The sequence below is a fragment of the Macrobrachium nipponense genome, chromosome 7, assembly GCF_015104395.2.
Source record: "Macrobrachium nipponense isolate FS-2020 chromosome 7, ASM1510439v2, whole genome shotgun sequence".
Taxonomy (NCBI): domain Eukaryota; kingdom Metazoa; phylum Arthropoda; class Malacostraca; order Decapoda; family Palaemonidae; genus Macrobrachium; species Macrobrachium nipponense.
The window spans coordinates 86,371,423-86,377,654 of NC_061109.1; the positions used below are offsets into that span (position 1 = coordinate 86,371,423).

Here is a 6,232-nt window from a genome sequence, read left to right on the forward strand (position 1 = left end):
TTTCAGCCTCGTATTTTAAAGGGAAAAGCTTATTCAGGAAAAATAAGTCGGACATCCAAGCTTGTCAAATCTAGGTGTATTAAAACAAGCCCTAGAAAAAATAGTCGGGGAAATAGAAGAAAATACGTTAACCACGCATATAAGCAATTATAGACCTATCAGCATCTTATTTTAAAGAGAAAAGCTTATTCAGGAAAAATAAGCTTGTCGAATCCATAGGTGTATCAAAACAAGTTAAAAAAGAAAAGAAAAGTAATAACTAAAAAAAGGAAAACTAATAATAAACTACTACTACTTATCAAGACACTGACAAAGGCCAAGGCCATTTACCAGCAGCTGGACATCAAAGTCTCCCTCGCCCGGGTTCCATTTGCGGCCTTGGGCAGAGTTAAGACACTGAACTGAAAGACTGTTCCGTCCTTCAGTATCAATGATTCGCTTAATAAGAACGGGTAGTACACGCCTCGATGACGTGATTCTCCAATGAATTAATAAATCCCAAAACGGGTAGTTCTAATACACTGCAAATCTCATTTTGGATACTTTTTAATATCTCATAATTTAGACGAAATACAATCAAAACTTAGGCTATAGTAGATTCACATCAACCGTGCATTTGATGTCTAAGCTAGTCTCTTACGATGCTCCTGATTGGCTGTTGATAAGCCAATCACAGGGCTGGTAACTCTCAAGTCAGGATGGATGTATATTACACCTTTCCTGAGGAATACGTCTTTCAAAATTATCACTCAGGTGGTGGAACATACACCCTGCCTATGTGAACTCTCGAGAGGGACTGAGTTTCCAGCCCTGTGATTGGCTTATCTACAGCCAATCAGGAGCGTCGTAAAGGACTAGCCTAGACATCACATGCATGGTTGATGTGAATCTGCTATAGCATATCATTTAGTATCTTGTGTACTAGGCACACTTTTACTATTACAATGTGATTCTCACAATTCTTGTACAAATACATTACAATAATTAATCCATAGGTATAGGTACATATGGTAAATCACAGCCCAACCTGTAGGTGACACCATCTGATTTTTTTCTATACGTTAAAGCAACTTGATGATCCATACAGATGCGAACCTTCTACACGAATTCTAATGGTCACTTTTCACAGCTTATATATTTTAAGTAATATAATCCTCAACAGCCACAATGACGTTTAACCTCTAGATTCCTTAGCCTTCCAATTTTCTCCTGCTCTTTTGTGCGAGGAAGTCTTGGTGGCTGTTAAAGATGGGTACTAGATATCTGCTTCAAGTGATAGGTATATAAGTTAGATTTTATCAAAATTTTAGCCTAAACAACAAATTACCAGCAAACACCACGATATGACAGTGAAATCGATGTGGTCAGTTCTGCTGAAATGTATCTGAATTGTAAGCTCACTTTTGAGAAACATGGTCAACTGCACACACACACACACACAAATCTGTAAACAGAGAAAGTCTTCGGAGACCTGCCACAATCCTGAGGACGTTTCAATCCTTTCATTAACTCTGTATTCAAAATATTCCAAAATATCTTGTTTAGGATGTTTCAAAATTCTGATATCGATCTTTTCATTAAAATCTCCCTGTAGCCGATATATACAATTAACTACGCGGTACTACTAAGTATAAGCAGTTATATAAATCATAGTTGCATTTTCTTCGGTGATGTACTGTACCACAGATTTTTGTTTCATTCCTCGTGACTAAATTGTGGAACGATCTTTCTGATCCCGTTGAATCGTTGGAGCTGCTTCAGTAGTTCAAACTTGGTGCAAATGCTTTTTTGTTGAGCAGCCTGACAATGTCTCATGAGTTTCATCGTTTATTTGCCTTTTAGTATACTTGCTTAATTTTCTATATTTGTTGTTCATTGATATTTACAGTTCATTGTTTATTCTTTAATACTCCATTCCAATTTTGTTCGGGGCGGCTTTCCCTACTGGGGACTTGGGGTTCTATCATAAAATGTTTGTCCGACAATAATAATAATAATAATAATATGAATTATTTATTACTAATAATATGACAAGTATACGTATACAAGCGTTGAACTTTGTAGTAATAGGCGTATACAAGAAATATGAAGGTCATTCATTGTGCCTATTCAAAATGTATTATATATGTATATACTGGTACCTATACGACCACTGCATGTCTATGAGAAAGCAATACAAACTACGTGTAACTCATTCTTCTATGTTCTAAGGCAAGAATTAATACCGTTTGCACAACTTGGTGCTAGATAGATATTCGTGAACAAAACCTCACTGCCTATTAGAAATTCAGCAGACTTAAAGACTATTATAATACATTCTATGGGTAATAATACCACTTAAGAATCACTGAGGCTTATCGAAAATAATTCTAATTGTATAAACAACAAAACTGGACTTACCCTTAGGTCTAACTCACGAAGCCTACACAATTAAGTAGGAAATACAAACACCTACAGCTTATGTTTTACGAAAAAATAAAAATCTCATAAATTACCTATCATGACAATTGCCAACACTCAACACTCCTGACGTAAAAAATTCTGAAGGATAATAATAAGGGATTCGAGGCCAACAGAAACTACAAAACCCATCAAAGTTATCTGTACATGTAGTAGTACCAGAGCAGGATGGACCGACTAAGGTTTTGGAGAAACAAAAACTAGTAGGTGGGCTGCACTACACAAATTTCCTTATTATTGCTCTTGATCACCTAAAGTCTGTGCGGATACACGTAGTCATCCCCTGCAGGAATTTCCACTATATATGACAAAAGTGACTTATTGGCTAGAGAGTGGTTGAAAAAGGTTGACTTCCAGTGACAAAACTAATTAGCTTACCTTAATTTGTCGTATCTTTGTCATAATTCAGTTGCAACGGTAGGATACGTACATTCAAAATAAGCTTTGATGCTCTTGACCAATTTCCAATGAATCAAGCGAATGAATTATTATTGTACTTCCCGATGGGGGAGATATAGTTTCATACTCCACGGTTCTGGGTGTAATAGACTGGATTCCACCAATGTGGTAAAAATGACGTGTATGCAACTGCAACAACAACAAAAATTTACTACACTGATACCAGAACTTCCATTTGCATACTGCAATGTGTTATTTCATGGATATCAAAATTGCCGCGTAACAACACACTCAAAGTCACTACACCCACGAAATCGGGTTTACAAAAAGGAAAATATGTAATTTTACAAATTAACTAGTCTTTTTAATACTGTATATAAATTCAACTATAACTAAGCAACTACCTAATGTTCACAAATCCTGATATACGAAATATGGACATTCGAGCTACCGTCTCATATACCTAAATTATACTAAAATATTGCTAGTTCTGATAAAATCAGTCTCACTCACTTTCTACGTACGTAATAGAATAAGCTCTAGAATAGTGCCAATTTGTAAATCAAGTTCTAAGATAAAAACTGTATTATCTTGAAATACCTTAACATAACACAAACGCAACGTAGGCGGTGATTATACACATGCACTACATGCAGCGTTCTTACACAGTAGTAAATGTTTATTCGATATCGCCGTCACTTCATTAGCTCATTTAACAGACATAGCCTATGTCTACAAGACAACGTCGGTAGAGTAAAAAAAAATAAATAATAAATAGCAGCTTTTGATAATATAAGGTCTGATACTGTGTGGCTCGGTCAGAGGGACTAGTGAGTGAGCAACCCTCAGGATGGGCCTCTCTCTCATCGCCTAGTCCTTAGACAAAGACAAATACCCGGATGAAATCCTTCTACTAAAATGTAGAGCCTCACCTCATATATTTATGTATAGTATATTAAATTTTTTTTAATCAATGTTGCTTGTGCTCGTGAGTCGTTTCATAAGTGAGTTGTGACTGATTACAAATACCACTTCCCTGAATATTATTGTATATTTGCTTATCTCCATCAGTTTAAATAAAAACATCAAATACACATACTAGTTCAAATTAAATAAGCCACAGGAGTAGATATTTATACATAAAAAAGGAATGGAGTATAAAGTTTGGGCAAATGAAGTTCTAAGGTTAAACAGTGCCACACTAATCTGAAAAACTGTGCTACAAATAAATTAAGTGATAATACATACCCACGGTCTGCAGTAGTAACTTTTGAAATCCAAATAAATACGCGTCTCACTTCGTTATCATTAAATGGCCCGTGAATTCCGAAGAGTTGAGAAGGTATACATATACTATACATCAAGCTTCCACCAATCAGCCACAAAATATTATAATTCTTATAATAATTCCACACCAGCACACTAGACTATCTATCTCAAAGTTTACCAGAATCACATACGCACACAACAACCACCACCACAACGAGCGAACATCTGCTGTAATTTGTTTTCATAGAATATATTTTTTTCCAAAAATGGGAAACTTTTCGTAAAAACACGTGAACAGTCTGCGACACTGAAATTTTTCCACAAGGTCTGCCGAGCCACACCACGACACACCTCCTTCGACCGGTGCCTAGGCCACACTGCCTCGGTCCTCGGGCTCCGGGACTGAGCCCAATAACACGTGGTCTCTCTCTCTCTCTCTCTCTTTCTCTCTCTCCGCGGATTCCTCCTCCTCCTCCTCCCCCCACCATGTAAGACAGCCAGCCAGCCATCCTGCCACCCCAATTCTCCCAGGCAGGACAGCAAATCCCGGTCTCCCCTCACTGAGGAGGTCCTAGGCAGTAATCCCTAACCTTAGGGTACACCACTCCTCTGGTCTTCTCTTTCTTCCCTGAACCCCCCTTCCCTTTCCACTCTCTCTCTCTTTCTCTCTCTCATCCTTCCCTTCTGCTCTCAGCTATTCTTTCCCTCCACATGAGCCTGCCTCTCTCTCTCTCTCTCTCTCTCTCTCTCACCAGCTGTCTCTTTCTCGTCATTCGCTTCTCCTAACATTTTTCACTCATTCAAACACGTTTCCGTAACTCAGGGGCAAAGTCAAGACATCGTGTTTCATGAAGCTTTGTTGATATTATTAATATGAAACGACGATTACGAGAGTATGAGGTTGGATAAGCAGCTGCTTTACAATCTTCGCTATATAACGGAAAGATTTTATTATTATTAATATTATTATTATTATTATTCGGGACAGCTAGCCTATAGGAGAAGTACGGCATATCACACGTTCTGTTATACTACTACTATTATGATGCTCCTCTCTACATACAGGGTGTCTATAAAGTCCCAGTACCATTCTGAGTAATAAATACTTGTAATGGTACTGGGACTTTATGGACACCCTGTAGTTGGCGTAGTTGGGTCACATTTCAGTCTCAGTTTGCGTGTAGTTCTTTAGATGTGTGTGTGAGAGAGAGAGAGAGAGAGAGAGAGAGAGAGAGAGAGAGGTTAATTTGCTTAACCCCCTTTATGGATTATAAAAACGACTTCATGCAGAAAAATCTGGAAATCTGCGTAATCCCTTGTGGATTGCAAAATTCTACGGGCTGCTCTATGAGCAAGAGCCCGTGCTGGCATAAGGCCAGCTTAATTAATCTTCAACAACAACAATAACGATTACAAGGGCCTTAATAGAGAAAAATCTGGAAATTCGAGAATTGGCGAAAACACTGGAATTTGGTTATTCATATTAATTCATATCAAGATACGAGCACTAATTAGAGTTATCTACTCTAAATTTATTTAGAAATTATATCAACATATGTAAAATCATATCGTTGACAAAAGATTAATACAAAAAAAAGTTTAATAAAGGCATACGTGCTGCTCTATGAGCAAGAGCCCGTGCTAGTATGAGGCCAGCTTAATCTAAAACTGCAACAACAGTGAAGGATTTGGACTTCATAAATATTTTCGAAATATTGTGAAACACGACACAGCACTGGAATGCCTAAGCCAAGTCAAGTATGCAATATATTTCTCAGAAATATACTACATAACACCAAAAGGAAACATGATTAGAAAGCATACTTTTTTTAAGGAAAACCTTTCGCTTGTTTAATATGGAATATTCTAAAAATTATGAAAATTTCATAAGTAAAGTATTTGCATAATGGTCAAAGGGAATTCCGTCGTATATTTAGTTTTTACAAAAAAAAAATAACATGTAAAGGGAAAATGTCTTGCGCACTTACAGACAGCAGATTTTTTTTCTGTCAAAATTATTACATCGAAATGAAGTTGAAGACTATATAATAGTTATATATATATATATATATATATATATATATATATATATATCGAGCTACAA

General features: G+C 36.8%; 1 long non-coding RNA gene across 1 annotated transcript in view; it reads right to left on the reverse strand.

The window, feature by feature from the left end:
* LOC135217225 (uncharacterized) overlaps positions 1-4,522 on the reverse strand; it is a 70,267-nt gene extending 65,745 nt beyond the window's left edge. The window contains exon 1 of the long non-coding RNA XR_010315084.1: positions 4,108-4,522. This is a non-coding gene — a long non-coding RNA (uncharacterized LOC135217225). The remainder of the gene's footprint in view (positions 1-4,107) is intronic.
* Positions 4,523-6,232: the final 1,710 nt, after the last annotated feature.